Consider the following 27202-nt stretch of genomic DNA (forward strand, 5'->3'; position numbering starts at 1 on the left):
GTCCAACAAGAAATTTATAATTATTTGTAATTAATCTTTTTAATTTTTAAAAAAGTTTAAATAAATTTAAACAGATCTGGGCTTCCCTGGTGGCGCAGTGGTTGAGAGTCTGCCTGCCGATGCAGGGAACACGGGTTCGTGCCCCGGTCCGGGAAGATCCCACATGCCGCAGAGCGGCTGGGCCCGTGAACCATGGCCGCTGGGCCTGCGCGTCCGGAGCCTGTGCTCCGCAACGGGAGAGGCCACAACAGTGAGAGGCCCATGTACCGCAAAAAAAAAAAAAATTTAAACAGATCTGTGCTTATACATTTGGCCAGCTATTAAAAAAAAAATCTTGGATTCTTGCACAAAAGATAAAAACACCTTTAGATAAAGAAATGGTAAAACAAAATGTGTAATGGAAATATTATTAGAAAATACTGAGGAAAAGACTAAAAACGATATTTTACAAAGAGTGGAAGCTCTTCAATTACATCAGTAAATAATTGCCCATAAAATACAAGACTTTTCTAACAATAGCAAAGACCAATAAATAAACCTGAAAAATCACAGAGAACAGATTGGTAGTTGCCAGACAGAGGGGCTGGGAGTTGAGCAAAATGGGAGTCAAAGGTACAAATGGCCAGTTATAGAATAAATGTCATGGGTGCAATGTACAGTGTGGTGACTATAGTTAATAACACTGTATTGTCATTTGAAGTTGCTAAGACAGTGGATCTTAAAAGTCCTCATCACAAGAAAAGAAATTTGTAACTATGTATGGTAATGGATGTTAACTCCACTTACTGTGGTGATTATTTCACAATATATACACATATTGAATCATTATGTTGAAACTAATAGAATGTTATATGTCAATCATACCCCAATTAAAAAAAAAAAGAAAAAAGAATTAACAAAAATCATTAGATGGGCTGGAGCAGTGGGCTCTAGACCAGACCCCCAGGAATGGTGCCAGGATGACACTGCAGAACCAGGCTGCCAGGGAGCTGCCACATCTGCCAACATCAGGAAAGCAGGACTAAAGAAGGCACTCCTGAAGCTGCTGGCTCCAGGAACACACCTCTTCAAGCATTAAGTGTTAGATTTAGAGCCACACCACACCAGAGAGATCCAACTTAGCGAAAAACAGATGGCCCATACCCTGCCTCTTGACTCTCAATAAGCTGGTGCCTGGACATTGGAACACACTGCAGAAAAACCAGCAATGCTATTCTATGCATGGCGCCATACAGATGCCTTCCAATTCTCACTCAGGTGCATCTAAGCTATGAAGCCTAAATCACATCCAAAAGCCCCTAAAAAGAAGTCTCTCCCATCACCTCACTCTCCTTACCAGGTAAACTCCTTCAAATTAAATATCCCTTCCTCCAGGAAGCCTTCTCTGACTTCCCCAAAACTGTGCTAAGTTGGCTGTCCATGTACTTTGTACGCATTCTTGGCTCACTGTATTTATTCTAAACGTTTAGTTGTCTTTCTCCCCTGATAGACCATTAGCTCCATGGACGGAGCCATGTTAGTTTATTCACCATCATGTTCTCCCCACCTAGTGGTAGATGCTAAATTCACGTGTTGAGTGAATGAGTGAACAGTGTGCCAGGGGTCGCATTTGAACCGTCTTTCCCCACACTACAAGCCCTCTCATAACACATCCCTGTGCCCCCGAAAATGTCCAGCACCTGCCAGAGGAAGACTGCAGTTGGCACATCCATGACCAGGATGCAACCTTACCCACTCAAGGAGGACGGCCTGGGGCTGTTTCTAAGAAACAGGGAGGAACTGTCGTTCATGCAATGACTTTCAAGAAAATGCCATGGGCTCTGGGATGCTGGGCCCCGAGCCCAGGCTGCAGAACAGCCAAGGGAAGATCGGGCCAAGGGGTTATGCTGGACACTGCACAAAACACGCCCAGCCACGATCCTGTCATCAAGGAAGACTGTGGACACTTAAGTGAGGGACCCAGAAGAGGATCCCGGCTGTGCAAACAATGAGACTTTACACAAAAGCATTTACAGTTTATGAAACTCCTTCACACGCATCAGCCAGTTCATTATTTCTCCCTCTCCCATTTTACAGATTAGGAAACTGAAGCATAGCAAGATGGGCAACTTTTCCTAAGGCAAGTGTCAAATCCTGGTCTTGGACCCAAACCTCATAGCGCTGTGGTCACAACACACACTGTAAAATCAGACAGAGCTAAGTTCAAAGTCATTTTCTGCCACACACCAGCCAGGTTCCTTGGGCAAGTCACTCTCTGAGTCTCCGTTTTCTCTTATGTAAAATGAAGGCAATAGCAGCTAACTCATGGGGTTGTTGTGAGAATTAAATGAATCACTTATGCAAAGACCTTAGCTCAGCACCTTGTGCAGAATAAGGGTTCAGTGATTAGTATCTGTTTTATTATTATTACTATTCCAAGTTTGGCTCTATTATCTGAGATTGATTTTTAATCGTACAAATCTTATTATAGTATTAATAATTTACTCTGAAATACTTCAGCAAAGCCAGTGTGATGTGAATGAGGGAGGGGCAATCAGTCATCTTGATTAGGCCTGGTAAGCTATCCAGGCCTGGTAAGCTATCACTACACCGCAAATACCCCAGCCCAGAGAACAGGACCGTCAGCACTTCCTCTAATTTCCTGTCCGCTCATGACAACACATTATTTGGCTCTGCTGATCCGTATAATGAATGTCAGACAAGAGTTTCTATTGGGGGTACTTAGTGATTTGTTAATCAGCATAAAGAAAGGATATACCAAATGGGCTCTATTGATAACATCAGTGATATTCAATATATAAAGTAATATTCAAGATAAAATATTTGAAACGCTTCCTGTGCTTACTTGATCCTTCATCCTTAACCCTCAAGGATGGCACCAGAAGCTTGATCCCTAAAACATCCTGTGCCCACCCCTGGCACATAGTGTTGTGGTCTGTTCAAGAGAACTCTTACTGAGGTGTTTTGTGAGCATCAAAAGGGACGGAGGGCTGGGGCTTCACAGAGCTTGCAGAACTGCTCTAAGACCATTCTGTAGGCCTCCTCTGAGCCTATAGGCAAATAAATATCTATCCTTGTAGTAACTTTTGTTCTGATACTTACTTCCTTACTCCCTCTCAGTATCTAACCCTCACTTACCTCTAACTCCTAAGGGTTCCAAGACAAACCAAAAAGAGCCTAATATCCGTGAACGACCAAGTTGGCTTAGGCCAATTTGCAACAAAGGTTCTACTGAGTTTTTCGCAGGATTGTCACGAAGCCCAAATCACTAAATGCATGTCCAAGTCCCTAGAGAAGTTTAAAGAGCCATAGAGATGATAATAATAACAGGACCATATGTATCATTTGCTCAGTTTCCTCCTCTGGTTCTTCTCTAGGACCCAGTCGTTAACACTTTGTTCTCTCTAGGCGATCTCATCTAGTCCCCTAGCCCTAAATATACATCATATGGGACTTCCCTGGTCACACAGTGGTTGAAGAATCCGCCTGCCAATACAGGGGACACGGGTTTGAGTGCTGCTCTGGGAAGATCCCACACGCCACGGAGCAATGAAGCCCGTGCGCCACAACTACTGAGCCTGCGCTCTAGAGCCTGCGTGCCACAACTACTGAGCCCACGTGCCACAATTACTAAAGCCCACGTGCCTAGAGCCCGTGCTCCATGACAAGAGAAGCCACCACAATGAGAAGCCCACGCACCGCAAGGAAGAGTAGCCCCCGCTCGCCGCAACTAGAGAAAGCCTGTGTGCAGCAAATCATATGTTGAGGGCTTTCATATTTTTGTCTCCAGGCTTTGTCTCTCAAATAAGCACCAGATTATGTATATCCAACTGTCCACCGGACATCTCCAGTTGAAGAGGTCTAACAGGCATCCTAAACCACCACAGCCAAAACACAGATCTGGATCCTTTCTCTCTCAACAGCCCCATCACCACCACCTGCATCTTACCCATCTCAGAAGATGGTGCTGCCCAGACCGAGACCTAGGAGTCATCTTTGGTTCCTCTCTTTCTGTCACAGCCCCATGCCCTTTCCCCACCTGATTCATCAGTGCCCCTCTACCCATCTCTGATGACACCACCCTAACCACCATCATCTTACACACTCCCTCTAAAAGCCTCCTAACTGATCTCACTGATCCTCCCCCACTCCCCCCTGGACAGAACAGCTTTTTTTTTTTTTTTTTTTTTTTTTTGTGGTACGTGGGCCTCTCACTGTTGTGGCCTCTCCCATTGCGGAGCACAGGCTCTGGACACGCAGGCTCACGGGCCCAGCCGCTCGGTGGCATGTGGGGTCATCCCGGACAGGGGCATGAACCCGTGTCCCCTGCATCGGCAGGCGGACTTGCAACAACTGCGCCACCAGGGAAGCCCAGAACAGCTTTTTTTTAATGTAAATGAGACAGTGTGACTTCCTGTTTCAACCTTCCAATGGCCTTCCATCACTCCTAGAATAAAAGCTAAATTCCTTTTCCATAACTCCTGCTTCTAACCTCCTCCATCTCTCACCACCTCCACCCTCGCTCACTTCACTCCAGTCACACTGGCTCATTCCTGTTTCTTCAACACCAATGTGTCCCTTTCAGTCCCACTTTATGACCTTTCCACCTGTTGTTCCCTGGCCCAAAAACTTTCTGAGTCTTCACCTGGTGACCTTTGTATCACCCCAATGTCAGCCAAGTCACCTCAAAGGGGCCTTTCCCAGCCACACAATCTAAAGAAGACCCAGTATCCTTACACGCCACTTTCATGCCATCACTCAGATTTACTACGTACATAGCATTTCTCACTACTATCTTACTCATTTATTTGCTTATATATTGTTTGTCTCCCCACTAGAATAAAAGTCCTATGAGGGCAGGAGCTTCATTTTGTTCATTAAAGCCTCCCAGCATCTCCAACAGTGCCTGGCATAGAGAAAGATCTGGAAAACACTTGCCCAATGAATAAACGGGTTACTTATTTATTACGGCCTCTACATGACTTGTAGTGAGGAGAATGGATAAGCAAACTGTAGTACGTTCACACAAGAGAATACTATTCAGCAATGAAAAAGAATAACTCCTGATAATGCACAACAACATGATTGGATGTCAAATACATTATGCTGAGCATGTACTATATGATTCTGCTCATAAGAAAGGCCAAGAACAGACAAAATTCATCTACGGTGTTAGAAGAGAGAACAGTGGTTAGTAATCTCTAGGATGGGGACTGACCAGAAGGACATGAGGAAACTTTCTGTAGGTTTGAAGCTACTTTGATTGGCATATAAGATACACATATTTTTATAATACATTTGCCGAAACCCACCAAATTGTGCACTTCAGATTTGTACATTTCCCTGTGTGGAAATTTTTCCTCAAATTGAAAACAAACAAGTGAAACCTACTTTTGTAAATAGAATGGCCAACTTCCTAGTATCAGTCAATTCAGAATGAAATATCACTTCGGTTTAGCTCCAGTTCAGAGACTATTTTGGAATCCTAGGCTTTAGCCTATCATTTTAGAATCATTTTAGAATATCTACCTGAGCTTCTTTAAGCTTCTTTGTGTCGGTGTGATGGGAGGAAACAGTTTGGCTCTATTTTTTACCATAAAAAATGACAGTAATATTCAGTGTGCGTCTGGCTGAGGAACAGGTTCCTGTTGGTTTTGATTTTTTTGTTTTGTTTCTTTGTGTGCAAAGTAGACTTGGCCTTATATCTTTGCTCCTGGGGTGTTTTTTTCAGGTAAGCAACAAGGGATGCCAAAGATATGCTAATCAGTCCAGACTTCTAAGTGTCACTCGTAAGTATAAAAACCTAAAGGAAGTGATCATCTTGAAAGCGTCCATCAGTTTGGACCAAAGAAGTGAGTTTGCTTTAGCCAACAATAACCACATTTTATCCTTGTCAGGATAAAATCCTTTATCCTTTATCCCAAGCTCTTCCATTGGTTACCCCCTCACCACCACCACGGTAGTGGGAAATACCTCCTACCCAGTAGCCAGCTTTATAGACAGGCAACGAGAAGCTCAGGGGAGTTGGTGGCTGCTGTGAGTTAGTACCAAACAGGTTCCTGGTTTGGTTCGTTGTCTGGTCCAGGAAGAGCATGCTGAGTGGAGTTGACATAAATTTTCCAACAAGGACTGCACCCTGAAAGAAAAAGTCCTCAGTCTAACATCCTCATCCTGATTGGTGAGCAATCCTTACTACTGATTTCCCTGTGCACAACCTTAAGTTCCAAGCTACACAGCACTTCCTCATCTTACACTCAGTTAAAAAGAACCTGCCCTTTACAACTTCAGCTAAAAGATGAACCCTCTCCGACACACAGAGGCAGGTAGCCGGGTGTACATGTGTTGGGTTGGCATGATTTTCATAGGCGACAACCTTATGTGCCTTCCGACTCAACTCAGGAAAGCTTTTCCCGGGGTGGGCTGGCCTGGAGTGGAGAAGAAGTATCTGTCTGAGAAGCCACACCAGGACACCCAGCCCTGCAGCCTCCACGGGGCAGCACGCTGGCCCTGGTGACAGAAACTGCTGCTCCAAAGCCAGGGTGGCTCTTTCTCAACAAGGCCCACCCAGGAGCCACTCGGCAGGGAAATGAGTGGGAGTTGACCCCAGTCTGTTGAGAAGAACAAGGAGAGGACAGGAAGGGATTCTAGACCGGTCTCACTCCAAGCCTACAAGTAGCTTAAGAGCTGTGAAACTCAACCTTTTAAGGGAAGGCCGGAGCAGGATATAAACAGAGAAGATGCAACATTTTCCCTGAAGGAAGTTCAAAGCTCTTCCGATGAGTCTGATGAGGTTCGGTAAACTTTGGGTGTCCTCTGTGTCTCCAGAGCAACTAGCTTTTGCCTGAATAGGAAAAATTCCAAAGGCGAAGAGAGATAAGCCAATAATAAGAGAATAAACAAGAGAACAAGCTCTACTTCTTCTTTTTCCCTCCATTATGTAAACCACCAGCTCAGGAGGCAAGGCCATGATCACGGGCATGGGGACTTTTTTTTTTTTTTCCAAAAGTTTGTACATTTTGATGGGGTTTTTTGTTTGTTTTACTGTGGCTTCTGCACTTCAAATCAGCACTTTCAGGTAATGGGGTTTTTGAATAGTATCACCGGGTATGAAAAGTTTTCCCAAGAAACCACAAAAGATTGTTCATTTTTTTCTTTCTTTTTTGGTCAACATTTTGCCGCACTCAAGTCAGTGTAAGTCCTAGCAAAAAGACAGTAGTTAGGACACAACTGTTGCTGTAGATGACGTGACATTGGTTGAATTTGTGCTGACATTTGTGTAACTCCCCTCGCTGTTTGTGTTTGACTCATTAGGGGGAACTTGGCTAGAGTTGGCTCGAAGGATTGCTCCTGCCGCACTGCAATGTGGCCGTGGCCCCGGTTCTGGGGTGTAGGTAAAGGTAAGGCTGGTGGAATAAATGATTCCATCATTACGGACCAAAGTTACTGGAACCTGGACTGGCTGCCGGACCCATCTCCAACCTTCTTGGAATGCAGAAATGTCTGGGGCAACACAGAGCATACTCTCTCCACATCTGTACATAGTTTCAGCTTCTACATCCCCAAACCACACTCGTAAATTTGGAGTGAAATGCTGTCCTGAAGTTCAAGATTGCTACATCCTCACTGCCATTCAACTGAAGACTTTCTACAACAGGCACCGGTGTGACTGGGGCCAGGACAGGGCCCATCCCCTCGTAAAATGTATACTCTGCCTTATCCGTACTAATGATTGTCCAGGAGGCACCATCATTTATCATCTCTTTATTTGGTTCTTTTGGGCATGGAGTGGCCTGAAACTGAATTATTCTTTCTTGAGAAAGGCACAGTACATTCTTTCTGTATCCTTAAGGTAAAATGCACATTTATGGAGCTGTGACACAGGATCACCTGCGTCCAGTAATGCGGTTTGCTTATCAACTTTCCTAATTATCAATCTTGGGAGTGCCATGCCAGTAACTGAACACACAAGTGTGACTGTTTGTCCATAATGGATGTATCCATCATGGACTGTGAATTCTTCTCCTTCTGATTCATCATCATCCAAGAGATGAATGTAAAATGCTGCCCACTGCTGAGAACTGGCATGGAAATTACCTCCTTCTACATGCAAGCATCTGGTACTGTCTGGGATCGAAGTCGATTAAACAGAGCCACCTTTGTTCCTGAGGCAATGCATAAGTCAGCATTTTTCAATGACTGCTTCTTTTTGGAAGGTTTGGAGGTGACTTTTATCTGTTTGCTGAGGAACACACCAATGTCATCACTACTGCCATAGAACATCTTTACAGACAGCATGAAGTGCTTTCTCTTGTCTGAGTCGGATATATACAATGTTTTGGCCGTGCAATAGTTCTTTCCTTCCCAGTTTAGCTGCTGCATTTCTTGGTCACTATTTCCTATTCTAATAAATGCACAGGGTTGAGACTCTTGTTCAGAACAACCATCGCGTTCCATTTGTTCTTTTTTTCCTTCCATCCACTGCCCATAAGATACACACAAGGAGGAGGGCAAAAAAACCTTTTTTCATTTCCATATGACTTCTGTGCAACTTTTGCATGAAGAATAAGTAGTACTGTTTGATCCCCTTGCTCTTTTAAATAATTTCACATAGCTTCCCTAGTAAATCATTTAGGTGGAAGCCGCTCACCAAATTTTCTTTTAATCCACGCCATGGTACTTCAAGAACATGTTAAGGTAAGCCACACTTCGATGCACCTCAAAACACCTCAGCCAGTGTATCTGTATCATTCTCCTTTCCTTTTGAGATCATAATGGTTCTGAAGAACTATAATCCTTCCATTTCAATGAGAGTTTCATAATTTCAATGACCTGTCACAGCAGGTGCCATTTCCACCCATGTGGACTTTCGAGTCAGCCAGAGCTGAGCCCAAATGTGCCCCTTGCTGGCTGCATGAACTTGGACACTCTCTTAACCTCTCTGATCCTCAGTTTCTTCATCTATAAAATGCGAATGACACTAGCATTTTCTCTCAGGGTTTATTGTAAAGAATTAAGGGCCAGCAAATCACTTAACACAGTGCCTTGCACATAAAAAGGGCTCCATAAATGTTATGCCTTGACTCAGTAAATATTTTAGTAAGTAGTTCCCGTAGTGCTGGTGATTAATGTAAATAAGTGATTTAATTAACTAGAAGCAAATGGCTCTTCCTGAATTACCTACCCTGGAATCCATCTCTCCAGCTTTGCTGGCATGTAGCCATGTCTATAGTGATTTGGGGGATCTTGCTTATTCATAAAGGGACCTTCTCAGTAGACAGTGTTTTGAGAAGCCTCGAGTTGTGAGGTATGGAGGGGGTGGAAAAGGATATGATTATCTCAAATTATTCAGCGGGCTAATCTGCAGGTTAGGGATTAAATTTAATCTGTGACCTCCCAAAAAGAGGAATTAAATCCAACGGGAGAAAACTGCAGGGAACAGGTTTCTGGGACTTTTTGTTTTGTTTTGTTGTCCTGATCCAGCCAGAGTTTATGGATCTTCTCTTGTGTATCAAGCACTGTTCTGCGTACCAGGGACACAAGTGGTGAACACAGCCCCTACCCTGATGGAGACTGCATCTTAATAGGAGACGGATAACAAGCAAGTAAACAAGTAAATAAACAAGACAAATTTAGATACTCGTAAGTACTGTGAATAACATAAAAACTGAGTGATAAGATGGAGGATTATTGGTGACAGGGGATAAATTTCTTTCTTTTTAATTGAGATATAACTGACATTAACATTATAGTAGGGGCTTCCCTGGTGGTGCAGTTGTTAAGAATCCTCCTGCCAATGCAGGGGACATGGATTCGAACCTTGGTCCAGGAAGATCCCACATGCCGCAGAGCAAATGAGCCCGTGCACCACAACTCCTGAGCCTGCGCTCTAGAGCCTGCAAGCCACAACTACTGAGCCCGCGCGCCACAACTACTGAAGCCCGCATGCCTAGAGCCCATGCTCCGGAACAAGAGAAGCCCCCGCTCACCACAACTAGAGGAAGCCTGCGAGCAGCAACAAAGACCCAATGCAGCCAAAAATAAATAAATAAATAAATAAACATTATATTAGTTTCAGGTGTACGACTTGATGATTCAATATTTGTATGTACTGCAAATGATCACCACAGTAAGTTTAGTTAACATCCATCACCACACACAGATACAAAAAAATTTTTCTGGGGGGACGACAAATTTTAAGATCTACTCTCGTAGCAACTTTCAAATATGCAATACAGTGTTATTAACTATAGTCACCATGCTGTACATTACATCCCCCTGACATTTATTTTATAACTGGAAGTTTGTACCCTTCAAGCCCCTTCACCCATTTCACCTACTCCCCACCCCACACCTCTGGAACCACCAATCTAGTCTCTGTATCTATGAGCTTGTTTTTTTGTTTGCTTGCTTGTTTGTTTTGGTTTTCTGTTTCTTAGATTCCACATATAAGTAAGGTCATACAGTATTTGTCTTTCTCTGTCTGACTTATTTTACTTAGCATAATGCCCTCAAGTTCCAGCCATGTTGTTTCAAATGGGATGATTTCCTTTTTTCTTTATGGCAGAAAACTATTCCACATTATATATACCATGTTTTCTTTATCCATTCATCCATCATTGGGCACTTAGATTGCTTCTGGCTACTGTAAATCGCGCTGCAATGAACGTGGGGATGCCTATATCTTTTCGAGTTCGTGTTTTCATTTTCCTTAGATAAATATTAAAGAACAGATTTCTGCTCAAAGTAAGGAAGGACCTTTTGTCTCCAGGAGCTTCCCAAAGAAAAAGGGGTTGTCTCTAGAAGTAATGAGCTCCCTGTTGCTGGAGGTGACCAACCCTAGGCTGGATGAGCCATTGGCATGGGCCTTTAAGTCCTATGTTTGTGTAGCGTTTTACGGGTTCATAGGCACAAGATCAAGGGAGTTTATTGTGAGAACAATGGAGGTTTTTGTCCTTATGCCCTTTTTGCAGAGGAAGAAAATGAGGCTCACAGAGGATGCATCCCTCACCCAATGTCACACAGTTGGGAGGTGGCAGCACCAGGGTTGGCTCTCTGGTCTTTCAGCTCTAACTCCAGTGCTCAAGCCACTCAAGCAAGCCTCAGTGATGACCAGTATCCACCCATTCCAGCTCATCACTGGAGGCACTTTTTTTTTTTTGCGGTACGCGGGCCTCTCACTGTTGTGGTGGCCTCTCCCGTTGCGGAGCACAGGCTCCGGACGCACAGGCTCAGCGGCCACGGCTCACGGGCCCAGCCGCTCCGCGGCATGCGGGATCCTCCCGGACCGGGGCACGAACCCGTGTCCCCTGCATCGGCAGGCGGACTCTCAACCACTGCGCCACCAGGGAAGCCCTGGAGGCACTTTTTAAAAATACAGATTCCTGAACATCACCCCAGACCTACCAGGCCCCAAACTTCACAGATGGTTTTTATAATCAGCAAATTCAGGGTAAAGTTACCTCTGGGTTGGGCGAGAGGGAGGTCTGACTGGGGAGGTCCCCATTGACACTGTAAGCAGCCAGGTTTGGGATCCACTAGATGGCCTGTCTGTAGGGCCTTTTCAACTCAAAAATTATCTGACCTAAAGCAGATGGAATTTGGGGGCAATTTCTGTAGATCCACTGAGATCTGCTATTGGTAACTAGATCCAGTTCCCACTGGGTTTACTATTCCCAGTTGTTCTCACAGAGCCCACCAGCCCTTTCCCTGGACAGATTCAAAGGTGCCAATCCTTCAACCAGTCCTGGTGAAGCCAGCCTCTCTCAGCATTTCCAGGGCCATCAGCTTCCTGGCTGCTGGAGCATCTGAGGGGACCCTCCCAAGTCCTGCTGTCGGCCCCGTGTCAAGAAGAACAGCTGCCTGCAGCAGGGGACTCAGTCCGTGTGAACGTGCTACAAATCAGTCTTTAGGTAGAAATGCTTTAATCAGCTGTTATCCCATTTGACTGAAATAATGGCTGGTTTCATAGCACAGACTGACATGCAGCTGTCCCTATGGGTCACTGTCTTCCTGGCTTTGGGTGGTGTTGCCTAAGCCTAGGGTAGCACATGCAAAGCAAGAAGCAAAGCCCAGGCACTGCTCCATCCGGAATAGTGATTGGGCAGGTCTAGAAGAAGCCAAGGACTCCCTGGCCCCAGTCAGCCTGACCTGATTACTGTTTACAAGAGCAAAACCAGGAGGTTTGCATAGAAATGAGAGTGCCCATAATCCAGGTGTGGGGAAATCCACCCACAGTCCTCCAAGCTTTACAAGGTACCTCAAGGTTCAGAATACTTAGGGACATGGTATGTTCTTACCATTGCTGAAGCCAGCAGTCTCCAAACTGGGGGTGAATGCACCCCATGGTTCACATGACTGTTAAGGGACATATTGGACCTTCTATTTCTATTTAATTTTATCTTGATCTTAAGATTTCTGTTGCACAGTTGTCATAATACTAGATAAAGCAACTGAGTTCTTCTTCCATGCCAGGCAATGTTCTAAGAGCTTACATATATAGATATTATTATTTGTACTTTATAAGCACAGACAGGTCAGCTGACCCCTCCAACGTCACACAGCTGAGAAGTGGCAGAGCTGGGATTTGAACACCACAGTCTGGCTACAGAGTTTACGTTTATAACTACTACATGATTCTGTCTCATATATAAATACAATTTACAAATTTTAAATAAACTTATATGGGGGTTGCATGCTCAAGTTTTTGTTTCGTTTTTAACTGAAGAAGGTATTCAATCAAAAAAAAAAAAACCCTTTGGAGCACATGTTGATGAATTCAGATAAAAAATTAAGCTATTTCCATGGGAGCTTCTGGGGCAGGAGGAATAGTTGTCAGGCTCGTTAAAGTCTTAGGGTACCACCATGAGCTCAAAAGCTACTGGAGGGACTTCCCTGGTGGCACAGTGGTTAAGAATCTGCCTGCCAATGCAGGGGACACGGGTTCAAGCCCTAGTCCAGGAAGGTCCCACATGCCGCGGAGCAACAAAGCCCATGCGCCACAACTACTGAGCCTGTGCTCTAGAGCCCGCGAGCCACAACTACTGAAGCCCTCCAGCCTAGAGCCCGTGCTCTGCAGCAGGAGAAGCCACCGCAGTGAGAAGCCCTCGCATCGCAACGAAGAGTAGCCCCTGCTCGCCACAACTAGAGAAAGCCCACGGGTAGCAATGAAGACCCAATGCAGCCATAAATAAATAAATAAAAAGCTACTGGAAATGAGTCTTCCAAAGACCAATCATTGTATACCATCTTCACAACTTTTATCATGTCTTTCAGTACTTTTGTCTAATTTCATAATTTTCTTTAAATCTGCTTCTTTTTTTAAAACTTAATTAATGAATTTTCAAAATAAACACTGTATTACCACTGCAAATGGAAAAGCAGCATCTCTTGCAGAGATGCCACCATCTCATTATAAAGTATTAGAAAAATTCTACTCGAAAGGTCTTGTTTTTAGGAAAATAATAACAGCTAATTTTTTTTTAATAGGAAGCAATGTTCTTGAATTCCAGAAAAAAAGTCCAGGCTGAAAATACTGATTTGAGAATTAGCCACACATTTAACAAGAAGCCTCTTGAATGTACACTTTGTCTTCAGAGTGGAAATAATTAGACAAGAGATGACAAAATTGCAAATGCTTTCATGTGTTTCATAAGACAAAATGCTTACTTTTGAGGTAATTTTGACTCTTTTAATATTTTAAATTTTACCCCCAATGAAATAGAATTACATTGAGGAGGATATATATAATTATTAAAATTTAGCAAAAATTACTTCTTTGGTATACTTATTTAATCAAACCTAATTGGAATCATTTGTTACTAGAAGGACATGTAATAATTAGATAAGATGAATGAGTGTTCTCTTTTTATCCTTTAAGTCCATGATGTATTAATAAACTTAACTAGAATGGTGCTCAAGAAGGATGATGTGTCTAATAACAGCTAATATTTTATAGCGCCAAGTATTTTATAGTGCTAGGTACTGTTCCAAGTGTTGGAAATATATTGCTTTTACGATAGCCCTACTAGGCAGGCAGTAATATTATCCCCATTTTACAAATGAGGGTCAGGGACTTTTCAGCAATTTCTGCAAGTTGACACAACGGTTGAGGCCGAGGTAGGATCTGAACCCAGGCAGCCCCACAGCAGGCTCAGGGTTGTTGCCCATTACATACACAGTGATGTTGCCTATAGCACTTCCTGCACCAAGGGAGAGAGCTGGAAGGGAATGCCCTCCTACCCTCAACCTGGTTAGGGACCTGCTGCTGGGCCTCCGTGGACTGCCCGGCTCCCTGTGGCCAAGTCAGATAAGTCACTGCACTTTCCACCTCCAGTGGTGGGTCCAAAGTGGGACTGCACGCCCCTCTATCACCAGGACCTGACATGAACTTGCAATAAGAACACTGGCCTGGGCTTCCCTGGTGGCGCAGTGGTTGAGAGTCCGCCTGCCGATGCAGGGCACGCGGGTTCGTGCCCTCGTCCGGGAAGATCCCACATGCCGCGGAGCGGCTGGGCCTGTGAGCCATGGCCGCTGAGCCTGCGCGTCCGGAGCCTGTGCTCCACAACGGGAGAGGCCACAACGGTGAGAGGCCCGCGTACCGCAAAAAAAAAAAAACAACAAAAAACAAAAAACATGATTACAGGCACATCCCAGGCTGATGGTGCTGTCCTGATTTTTGCTGCTGGTGTTGGTGAATTTGAAGCAGGTATTTCCAAGAACGGGCAGATCTGTGAGCATCCCTTCTGGCCTACACTCTGGGTGTGAAACAACTAATTGTTGCAGTTAACAAAATGGATTCCACTGACCCACCCTACAGCCAGAAGAGATACGAGGAAACTGTTAAGGAAGTCAGCATCTACATTAAGAAAATTGGCTACAACCCCGACACAGTAGCATTTGTGCCAGTTACTGGCTGGAACGGTGAAAACATGCTGGAGCCAAGTGCTAACATGCCGTGTGGTTCAAGGGATGGAGATTCACCCGTAAGGATGGCAATGCCAGTGGAAGCATGCTGCTTGAAGCTCTGGATTGCATCCTGCCACCAACTCGCCCAACTGACAAGCCCTTGCGTTTGCCCCTCCAGGATGTCTACAAAATTGGTGGCATTGCCACTGTCCCTGTGGGTCGAGTGGAGACTGGTGTTCTCAAACCTGGCATGGTGGTCACCTTTGCTCCAGTCAACGTGACAACTGAAGTGAAGTCTGTTGAAATGCACCATGAAGCTCTGAGTGAAGCCCTTCTTGGGGACAATGTGGGCTTCCATGTCAAGAACGTGTCTGTCAAAGATGTTCGTCGTGGCAACGCGGCTGGTGACAGCAAAAATGACCCACCGATGGAAGCAGCTGGCTTCAGAGCTCAGGTGATTATCTTGAACCATCCAGGCCAAATCAGTGCTGGCTATGCACCTGTGCTGGATTGTCACACAGCTCACATTGCTTGCAAGTTTGCTGAGCTGAAGAAGACGGATCGTCATTCTGGGAAGAAGCTGGAAGGTGGCCCCAAATTCTTGAAATCTGGTGATGCTGTCATTGTTGATATGGTTCCTGGCAAACCCATTTTTGTTGAGAGCTTCTCTGACTATCCTCCTCTGGGCCGTTTTGCTGTTTGTGACATGAGACAGATGGTTGCTGTGGGTGTCATCAAAGCAGTGGACAAGAAGGCAGCTGGAGCTGGCAAGGTCACCAAGTCTGCCCAGAAAGCTCAGAAGGCTAAATGAATATTATCCCCGATACCTGCCACCCCCGTCTTGATCAGTGGTGGAAAAAGGGTCTCAGAACTGTTTGTCTGAATTGGCCATTTAAGTTTAATAGCAAAAGCCTGGTAAATGATAACAGTGCATCGCAAAATCTTCAGAAGGAAAGGAGAATGTTTTGTGGACCGTTTGTTTTGTGTGTGGCCGTTTTAAGTTATTAGTTTTTAAAATCAGTACTTTTTTTTTTTTTTTTGCGGTACGCGGGCCTCTCACTGCTGTGGCCTCTGCCGTTGCGGAGCACAGGCTCCGGACGTGCAGACTCAGCGGCCATGGCTCACGGGCCCAGCCGCTCCGTGGTACGTGGGATCTTCCCGGACCGGGGCACGAACCCGCGTCCCCTGCATCGGCAGGCGGACTCCCAACCACTGCGCCACCAGGGAAGCCCAAAATCAGTACTTTTTAATGGAAACAACTTGACCAAAAATCTGTCACAGAATTTGAGACCCATTAAAAAAGTTTAATGAGAAAAAAAAAAGTAATGAATGAGTTGTGTTGTTGCACACTGGATATCCTGATGTATCTCTTGCTATTAAAAAAAAACACTTAAAAATGCTAGATAAAAAATTTTTTAATATATTTTAAAATGCATGACTGAGATGGAAAGAAAGTAAGGGAGATACCCAAAAGCCAAAGATGAGATGGGAGCCAGATTCCAAATAAGTCAGCAAGAGCTGGAACCAGAGGCATATCCTGCTCCTCTGTGACCCAGAATAAGAGTTTTAACTGGTGTCATGAGGGAGAGGAGGCATGATGTAGGGACTTAGCAAGGTGAAGTTCAGATTGGTGACCACTGCACAAAGCTCAGTTTCCCAGCCTCTCAGTAAAAAGATAATCTATCTATCTCTCTCCCTATATATATATCTCTTCTGCTAAGCAAGAGAAGTAATACACTTATCTGTCACAAGCTTGACATGGATAAACCAGAGTTTATCCATGTTTTTACAGAACAATTTATACTACTTCTGTAGTGTAAAAAAAAAAAAAGAGTTGTCATGCAAAGCAAAAGTCAGTTTTTTCAGAGAGAACCCAGACTTCACAGAGTTCCAAGCAAATTCCATCAAATATCAAAAATCACAAAATACACCAAAAACCAAGGTGAAAAGAAGAGCAGCAACACAGCTGAAGAGGAAGCGAGTTAGAAGATAAATCTGAGGACAGAACATAGATAAAAATGGAAAATACCAGAGATTATAAAGCCTGGAGGATGGGCTGATAAGGTTGAAAACATATTGAATTGGAGTTCCCTAAAGAAAGAATTAGAGAGAACAAGGAGACATGATGTTGGAATAGATGACACCTGAGACTTTTCTAGAAAAAAAAAAAAAATTTCTGAAGTAGATAAATGAAAAGAAAGAAGTATACAGGGCTTCCCTGGTGGCGCAGTGGTTGAGAGTCCGTCTGCCGATGCAGGGGACGCGGGTTCGTGCCCCGGTCCGGGAAGATCCCACATGCCGCGGAGCGGCTGAGCCCGTGAGCCATGGCCGCTGAGCCTGCGCATCCGGGGCCTGTGCTCCGAAACGGGAGAGGCCACAACCGCGAAAGGCCCGCGAACCGCAAAAAAAAAAAAAAGAAGAAGTATACAGTAACAAAATGAGAGAACACCAAAAACAAAGTCCTAAAAGCAGCCAGAGAGAAAAAGCAGATTATCTTTTATGTAGCCAGAAGATAATTAAACAACATTTTCAAAATTCTAAGAGATAATAACTGCCAATCTAGAATTATATATACAACAAAGTTACCTTTCAATGATGATGAAAGTAAAGAGATTTTCAGATTAAAAAAAAATAAACTCTTACAGATTTTGCCATGAGACCCTCACTAAAAGAACTTCTAGATTGTACCTCATATGCAAAAGTAAATGATGACCAAAAAATAAATGAAAAAGTAAACTGGTTGGGTAAGGGAAGGGACAACTGATTGCCATGAATGGCCCCCTACAAATTTCCTTATGTCTTATTCCTTTCTTATCTCTCCCTAATAGTGACTTTGACTGAGTGCTGCCCTAAGTCTGAGACCCTGTGCTAAGATCTTGATACACATCATCTTACTAAGCTTTAAACAACCTGATGAGGAAAAGACTAGTGTTCCCATTTTACACACAAGGAAATGGGGACTTATTCTGCCTGAGGTCAGAGAATGTTTGGCTAATGTATAACTAATCCAGAGGGACAATCGAGGCATGTAATCTTGGGCTGAAGTTGTAACCTAGTCCCAATTCACTTGGAATCAAATGCAGTAAGATTTAATCTCAAAATACAAAGAAAACCGTTTATTTAAAAATTCTTATGAGGGGAGGAACTAAGGAAAATAGCAGAGGATCAAGGAAAGTAAACACAGGATAACAGACATGGCTTTCATTTCTGAATATAATGGAGTAGATTGTTGCAGACCAACCTTCCCATAAAGAACTATAAAAGCCAATAAAATACCAAAAAAAAAAAAAAATCTACTTGAGGCTTTGGAAAGATATTGAGGCACTAGGACTTAATGGGTAAAACATCTGGGGAAAAAAAGCAGCTGAAGAATGATGAGTTGACATCCTACAGTCTTTTTTCCCTCAGTGTATTTACCAATTCTAGTTACAGGGCAGGTGACAAAGAATCCCGGTGACCCCAGTCAGAGGACTTCTGTTAAGAGGTAAAGAAAGCAGGAAATCTTTTGGCCATCTGTGGGGCTAGAGAGATAAAATGAGAAGCTTAGGGGCCAGGACCCCAGTGAGGAAGGAGAAGAATACTGAGTTCCAACACTACCAGTTTTCCCAGAAAGCATCCACTACCTTCTGAAGCTGTCTGGGCAGGAGGCTAGGAAGACAAATAGAAAGGCTTGGGAACTAAAAGCAGGGTTTTGGCAGTCTCACAGTGGCCAGGATGCAAGTATAAGAGTTCAAGCCCTACTAAAAGAAAGGATCTCTGCTTAATACCCCAGATTCATAGTTGGAACCCCTGGAGAGATCTACCCCAAAAGGGGGAAATAGAGATAGACAGAGGTTTGCCAAAACTGCAACCCAGACTAAAAGTTGGTTCAGTCTCTTTCTTAAGATGAGCAGTCCCCACTCTCCCTGACCAGCTAAGGAAAGGATAACTCCCTCTGAAGGAAAAAAACATCACTTACAGTCTCAAGAGATAAAAAAAAGATAATTTCTCAGATAATCAGAACCTATAAAAAAGAATCAAGTCAAAATGCTAGGACTGAAAAATACAGTAAGTGAAAATTGGAAATTCAATAGATGGGCTTAAGAGCAGATTTAGACCCAGAAAGGACAGATTAGTGAACTGTAAGACAATAGAAAATACCCAGACTAAAGACAAAGAGAAAAAAGGATGGAAAGTACAGAAAAGAGTGTAAGGGGCAAATGGCACACAGTGAAAAGGGATAATATACGCAAACTAAGGATATGGAAAGAGAGAAAATGGCATTATTTAAAGATAATAGACAAGAATTTCCTGAAACTGATGAAATATAATTCAGATTCAAGAAGTTCACTGAATTCAATCATGATGTAAACAAAGAAAACCACATTGAGGTATATCATAGTCAAACTGCTGAAAACCAGAAATATAAAGAAAAGCTTAAAAGTAGAAACTTCCATGGAATCACACTAAGACTGAGAGGTGATTTTCAACAGAGACAATAAAATTCAGAAGACAAGGTGCTGAAAGAAAATAACTGCCCACCTAGGATCGTCAACTCCATGAAATTATCCTTCAAAATGAAAGGTCAAAGAACAAGCAAAACGGAGAGAATTCCTAGCCGTCAGAATTGCACTCAAAGAAATACTGAAGGGAGTTCTTCCGACAGAAGGAAAATTATTCCCAATAGAAATACAGAAGAACAGAGAAAACCCAGAGAAAGGGTAAATGAAAATGAATATTGGACTTCCCTGGTGGTGCAGTGGTTAAGAATCCGCCTGCCAATGCAGGGGACAGCAGTTTGAGCCCTGGTCCGGGAAGATCCCACATGCCGCAGAGCAACTAAGCCCGTGAACCACAACTACTGAGCCTGTGCTCTAGAGCCCGCAAGCCACCACTACTGAGCCCACATGCCACACTACTGAAGCCTGTGCACCTAGAGCCCGTGCTCTGCAACAGGAGAAGCCGCCGAAATGAGAAGCCCGCGCACCACAAAGAAGAGTAGCCCCTGCTCGTCTCAACTAGAGAAAGCCCGCACGCAGCAACAAAGACCCAACGCAGCCATAAATAAATCTATTAAAAAAAGAAAATCAATATTGACTTGCAAACAGTAATAAAAATGCACATGCCGGCGAAGATCACCTTCCTCCCCACAGATACACCAGAAATACATCTACACATGGAACAACTCCTACAGAACACCTACTGAACGCTGGCAGAAGACCTCAGACCTCCCAAAAGGCAAGAAACCCCCCACGTACCTGGGTAGGGCGAAAGAAAAAAGAATAAACAGAGACCAAAGAATAGGGACGGGACCTACACCAGTGGGAGGGAGCTGTGAAGGAGGAATGGTTTCCACACACTAGGAAGCCCCTTCGAGGGGGGAGACTGCGGGTGGCAGAGGGGGAAAGCTTCGGGGCCGCGGAGGAGAGCACAGCAACAGGGGTGCGGAGGGGAAAGCGGGGAGATTCCCGCACAGAGGATCAGGGCCGACCGGCACTCACCAGCCCGAGAGGCTTGTCTGCTCACTCGCCGGGGCGGGCGGGGCTGGGAGCTGAGGCTCGGGCCTCGGTTGGAGCGCCGGGAGAGGACTGGGGTTGGCGGCGTGAACACAGCCCGCAGGGAGTTAGTGCGCCACGGCTAGTCGGGAGGGAGTCCGGGGAAAAGTCTGGATCTGCCGAAGAGGCAAGAGACTTTTTCTTACCTCTTTGTTTCCTGGTGCGTGAGGAGAGGGGTTTAAGAACGCTGCTTAAAGGAGCTCCAGAGACGGGCGTGAGCCGCGGCTAAAAGCGCGGACCCCAGAGACTGGCGGGAGACGCTAGGGCTGCTGCTGCCGCCACCAAGAAGCCTGTGTGCGAGCACAGGTCACTCTCCACAACCCCCTTCCGGGGAGCCTGTGCAGCCCGCCACTGCCGGGGTCCCGGGATCCAGGGATAACTCCCCCGGGAGAACGCACGGCGCGCCTCAGGCTGCTGCAACGTCACGCTGGCCTCTGCCGCCGCAGGCCCGCCCCGCACTCCGTGCCCCTCCCTCCCCCCGGCCTAGTGAGCCAGAGCCCCTGACTCAGCGGCTCCTTTAACCCTGTCCTGTCTGAGCGAAGAACAGACGCCCTCCGGCGACCTACACGCAGAGGCGGGGCCAAATCCAAAGCCGAGCCCCTGGGAGCTGTGAGAAAAAAGAAGAGAAAGGGAAATCTCTCGAAGCAGCCTCAGAAGCAGCGGATTAAAGCTCCACAATCAACTTGATGTACGCTGCGTCTGTGGAATACATGAATAGACAACCAATCATCCCAAATTGAGGAGGTGGACTTTGAGAGCAAGATTTATTATTTTTTCCCCTTTTCCCCTTTTTGTGAGTGTGTATGTGTATGCTTCTGTGTGAGACTTTGTCTGTATAGCTTTGCTTCCACCATTTGTCCTAGGGTTCTATCCGTCCGTTTTTTAAATTTTTTTTCTCTTAATTATTTTTTTATTTTAATAACTTTATTATATTTTATCTTACTTTATTTTATTTTACTTTATCTCCTTGCTTTTTTTCCTTCCATCCCTCATTCCTTCCTTCCTCCCTCCCTCCCTCCTTTCTTTCTCTCTTTCTTTCTTTCTTTCTTTCTAGTTCTACTAATTCTTTCTTTCTACTTTTTCTCCCTTTTATTCTGAGCCGTGTGGATGAAAGGCTCTTGGTGCAGCAGCCAGGAGTCAGTGCTGTGTCTCTGAGGAGTGAGAGCCAACTTCAGGAAACTGGTCCACAAGAGACCTCCCAGCTCCACATAATATCAAACGGCGAAAATCTCCCAGAGATCTCCATCTCAACACCAGCACCCAGCTTCACTCAACGACCAGCAAGCTACAGTGCTGGACATCCTATGCCAAACAACTAGCAAGACAGGAACACAACCCCACCCATTAGCAGAGAGGCTGCCTAAAATCATAATAAGTCCACAGACACCCCAAAACACACCACCAGATGTGGACCTGCCCACCAGAAAGACAAGATCCAGCCTCATACACCAGAACACAGGCACTAGTCCCCTCCACCAGGAAGCCTACACAACCCACTGAACCAACCTTAGCCACTGGGGACAGACACCAGAAACAATGGGAACTACGAACCTGCAGCCTGCAAAAACGAGACCCCAAACACAGTAGATAAGAAAAATGAGAAGACAGAAAAACACACAGCAGATGAAGGAGCAAGATAAAAACCCACCAGACCTAACAAATGAAGAGGAAATAGGCAGTCTACCTGAAAAAGAATTCAGAATAATGATAGTAAAGATGATCCAAAATCTTGGAAATAGAATAGACAAAATGCAAGAAACATTTAACAAGGACCTAGAAGAACTAAAGATGAAACAAACAACGATGAACAACACAATAAAAGAAATTAAAAATACTCTAGATGGGATCAATAGCAGAATAACTGAGGCAGAAGAACAGATAAATGACCTGGAAGATAAAATAGTGGAAATAACTACTGCAGAGTAGAAAAAAGAAAAAGGAATGAAAAGAACTGAGGACAGTCTCAGAGACCTCTGGGACAACATCAAACGCACCAACATTCTAATTATAGGGGTTCCAGAAGAAGAAGAGAAAAAGAAAGGGACTGAGAAAATATTTGAAGAGATTATAGTTGAAAACTTCCCTAATATGGGAAAGGAAATAGTTAATCAAGTCCAGGAAGCACAGACAGTCCCATACAGGATATATCCAAGGAGAAATATGCCAAGACACATATTAATCAAACTGTCAAAAATTAAATACAAAGAAAACATATTAAAATCAGCAAGGGAAAAATAACACACAAGGGAATCCCCATAAGGTTAACAGCTGATCTTTCAGCAGAAACTCTGCAAGCCAGAAGGGACTGGCAGGACATATTTAAAGTGATGAAGGAGAAAAACCTGCAACCAAGATTACTCTACCCAGCAAGGATCTCATTCAGATTTGATGGAGAAATAAAAACCTTTACAGATAAGCAAAAGCTGAGAGAGTTCAGCACCACCAAACCAGCTTTACAACAACTGATAAAGGACCTTCTCTAGGCAAGAAACACAAGAGAAGGAAAAGACCTACAATAACGAACCCAAAACAATTAAGAAAATGGGAATAGGAACATACATATCGATAATTACCTTAAATGTAAATGGACTAAATGCTCCCACCAAAAGACACACATTGGCTGAATGGATACAAAAACGAGACCCATATATTTCCTGTCTACAAGACACCCACTTCAGACCTAGAGACACATACAGACTGAAAGTGAGGGGATGGAAAAAGATATTTCATGCAAATGGAAACCAGAAGAAAGCTGGAGTAGCAATTCTCATATCAGATAAAATAGACTTTAAAATAAAGACTATTAAAAGAGACAAAGAAGGACACTACATAATGATCAAGGGATCGATCCAAGAAGAAGATATAACAATTGTAAATATTTATGCACCCAACGTAGGAGCATCTCAATACATAAGGCAAATACTAACAGCCATAAAAGGGGAAATCAACAGTAACACATTCATACTAGGGGACTTTAACACCCCACTTTCACCAATGGAGAGATCATTCAAAATGAAAATAAATAAGGAGACACAAGCTTTAAATGATACATTAAACAAGATGGACTTAATTGATATTTATAGGACATTCCATCCAAAAACAACAGAATACACATTTTTCTCATGTGCTCATGGAACATTCTCCGGGATAGATCATATCTTGGGTCACAAATCAAGCCTTGGTAAATTTAAGAAAATTGAAATTGTATCAAGTATCTTTTCTGACCACAACGCTATGAGACTAGATATCAATTACAGGAAAAGATCTGTAAAAAATACAAACACATGGAGGTAAACAATACACTACTTAATAACGAAGTGATCACTGAAGAAATCAAAGAGGAAATAAAAAAATACCTAGAAACAAATGACAATGGAGACGTGACTACCCAAAATCTATGGGATGCAGCAAAAGCAGTTCTAAGAGGGAAGTTTATAGCAATACAATCCTACCTTAAGAAACAGGAAACATCTCAAATAAACAACCTAACCTTGCACCTAAAGCAGTTAGAGAAAGAAGAACAAAAAGACCCCAAAGTTAGCAGAAGGAAAGAAATCATAAAAATCAATCAGAAATAAATGAAAAAGAAATGAAGGAAACAATAGCAAAGATCAATAAAACTAAAAGCTGGTTCTTTGAGAAGATAAACAAAATTGATAAACCATTAGCCAGACTCATCAAGAAAAAAAGGGAGAAGACTCAAATCAATAGAATTAGAAATGAAAAAGGAGAAGTAACAACTGACACTGCAGAAATACAAAAGATCATGAGAGATTACTACAAGCAACTCTATGCCAATAAAATGGACAACCTGGAAGAAATGGACAAATTCTTAGAAATGCACAACCTGCCGAGACTGATTCAGGAAGAAATAGAAAATATGAACAGACCAATCACAAGCACTGAAATTGAAAATGTGATTAAAAATCTTCCAACAAACAAAAGCCCAGGACCAGATGGATTCACAGGCGAATGCTATCAAACATTTAGAGAAGAGCTAACACCTATCCTTCTCAAACTCTTCCAAAATATAGCAGAGGGAGGAACACTCCGAAACTCATTCTATGAGGCCACCATCACCCTGATACCAAAACAAGACAAGGATGTCACAAAGAAAGAAAACTACAGGCCAACATCACTGATGAACATAGATGCAAAAATCCTCAACAAAATACTAGCAAAAAGAATCCAACAGCACACTAAACGGATCATACACCATGATCAAGTGGGGTTTATTCCAGGAATGCAAGGATTCTTCAATATACGCAAATCAATCAACATGATACACCATATTAACAAATTGAAGGAGAAAAACAATATGACCATGTCAATAGGTGCAGAGAAAGGTTTCGGCAAAATTCAACACCCATTTATGATAAAAACCTTGCAGAAATTAGGCATAGAGGGAACTTTCCTCAACATAATAAAGGCCATATATGACAAACCCACAGCCAACATCGTCCTCAATGGGGAAAAACTGAAAGCATTTCCACTAAGATCAGGAACAAGACAAGGTTGCCCACTCTCACCACTCTTATTGAACATAGTTTTGGAAGTTTTAGCCACGGCAATCAGAGAAGAAAAGGAAATAAAAGGAATCCAAATTGGAGAAGAAGAAGTAAAGCTGTCACTGTTTGCAGATGACATGATAGTATACATAGAGAATCCTAAAGATGCTACCAGAAAACTACTAGAGCTAATCAATGAATTTGGTAAAGTAGCAGGATACAAAATTAATGCGCAGAAATCTCTGGCATTCCTATACACTAATGATGAAAAATCTGAAAGTGAAATCAAGAAAACAGTCCCATTTACCATTGCAACAAAAAGAATAAAATATCTAGGAATAAACCTACCTAAGGAGACAAAAGACCTGTATGCAGAAAATTATAAGACACTGATGAAAGAAATTAAAGATGATACAAATAGATGGAGAGATACACCATGTTCTTGGATTGGAAGAATCAACATTGTGAAAAATGACTCTACTACCCAAAGCAATCTACAGATTCAATGCAATCCCTATCAAACTACCACTGGCATTTTTCACAGAACTAGAACAAAAACTCTCAAAATTTGTATGGAAACACAAAAGACCCCAAATAGCCAAAGCAATCTTGAGAAAGAAAAATGGAGCTGGAGGAATCAGGCTCCCTGACTTCAGACTATACTACAAAGCTACAGTAATCAAGACAGTATGGTACTGGCATAAAAACAGACAGATAGATCAATGGAACAGGATAGAAAGCCCAGAGATAAACCCACGCACATATGGTCACCTTATCTTTGATAAAGGAGGCAGGAATGTACCGTGGAGAAAGGACAGCCTCTTCAATAAGTGGTGCTGGGGAAAATGGACAGCTACGTATAAAAGTATGAGATTAGATCACTCCCTAACACCATACACAAAAATAAGCTCAAAATGGATTAAAGACCTAAATATAAGGCCAGAAACTATCAAACTCTTAGAGGAAAACATAGGCAGAACACTCTATGACATAAATCACAGCAAGATCCTTTTTGACCCACCTCCTAGATAAATCAAAATAAAAACAAAAATAAACAATTGGGACCTAATGAAACTTCAAAGCTTTTACACAGCAAAGGAAACCATAAACAAGACCAAAAGACAAGCCTCAGAATGGGAGAAAATATTTGCAAATGAAGCAACTGACAAAGGATTAATCTCCAAAATTTATAAGCAGCTCATGCAGCTGAATAACAAAAAACCAAACAACCGAATCCAAAAATGAGCAGAAGACCTAAATAGACATTTCTCCAAAGAAGATATACAGAGTGCCAACAAACACATGAAAGAATGCTCAACATCATTAATCATTAGAGAAATGCAAATCAAAACTACAATGAGATATCATCTCAGACAAGTCAGAATGGCCATCATCAAAAAATCTAGAAAAAATAAATGCTGGAGAGGGTGTGGAGAAAAAGGAACCCTCTTGCACTGCTGGTGGGAATGTAAATTGATACAGCCACTGTAGAGAACTGTATGGAGGTTCCTTAAAAAAACTACAACTAGAACTACCACATGACCCAGCAATCCCACTACTGGGCATATACCCTGAGAAAACCATAATTCAAAAAGAGTCATGTACCACAATGTTCATTGCAGCTCTATTTACAATAGCCCGGAGATGGAAACAACCTAAGTGTCCATCATCGGATGAATGGATAAAGAAGATGTGGCACATGTATACAATGGAATATTACTCAGCCATAAAAAGAAACGAAATTGAGCTATCTGTAATGAGGTGGATAGACCTAGAGTCTGTCATACAGAGTGAAGTAAGTCAGAAAGAGAAAGACAAATACCATATGCTAACACATATATATGGAATTTAAGAAAAAAAAATATCATGAAGAACCTAGGGGTAACACAGGAATAAAGACACAGGCCTACTAGAGCATGGACTTGAGGATATGGGGAGGGGGAAGGGAAAGCTGTGACAAAGCAAGAGAGAGTCATGGACATATATACACTACCAAACGTAAGGTAGATAGCTAGCGGGAAGCAGCTGCATAGCACAGGGAGATCAGCTCGGTGCTTTGTGACCGCCTGGAGGTGTGGGATAGGGAGGGTGGGAGGGAGGGAGACTCAAGAGGGAAGAGATATGGGAACATATGTATATCTGGTTCACTTTGTTATAAAGCAGAAACTAACACACCATTGTAAAGCAATTATACTCCAATAAAGATGTAAAAAAAAAAAAAAAGCACATGCCTTTAAGCTAGAATTTCCACTTCTA

The 27202-nt window shown here is 43.2% G+C and overlaps 2 pseudogenes; one reads left to right on the forward strand and one right to left on the reverse strand.

The window, feature by feature from the left end:
• Window positions 1-7164: 7164 nt before the first annotated feature.
• On the reverse strand, window positions 7165-8752 carry LOC113618885 (recombining binding protein suppressor of hairless-like; annotated as a pseudogene).
• A 5853-nt stretch (window positions 8753-14605) lies between these two features.
• On the forward strand, window positions 14606-15730 carry LOC113618886 (elongation factor 1-alpha 1 pseudogene; annotated as a pseudogene).
• The last annotated feature ends 11472 nt before the right edge of the window (window positions 15731-27202 follow it).

Source organism: Aethalodelphis obliquidens, unplaced genomic scaffold (genome assembly GCF_003676395.1).
Source record: "Aethalodelphis obliquidens isolate GAN/ISIS:26980383/991018 unplaced genomic scaffold, ASM367639v1 scaffold6, whole genome shotgun sequence".
Lineage (NCBI taxonomy): Eukaryota > Metazoa > Chordata > Mammalia > Artiodactyla > Delphinidae > Aethalodelphis > Aethalodelphis obliquidens.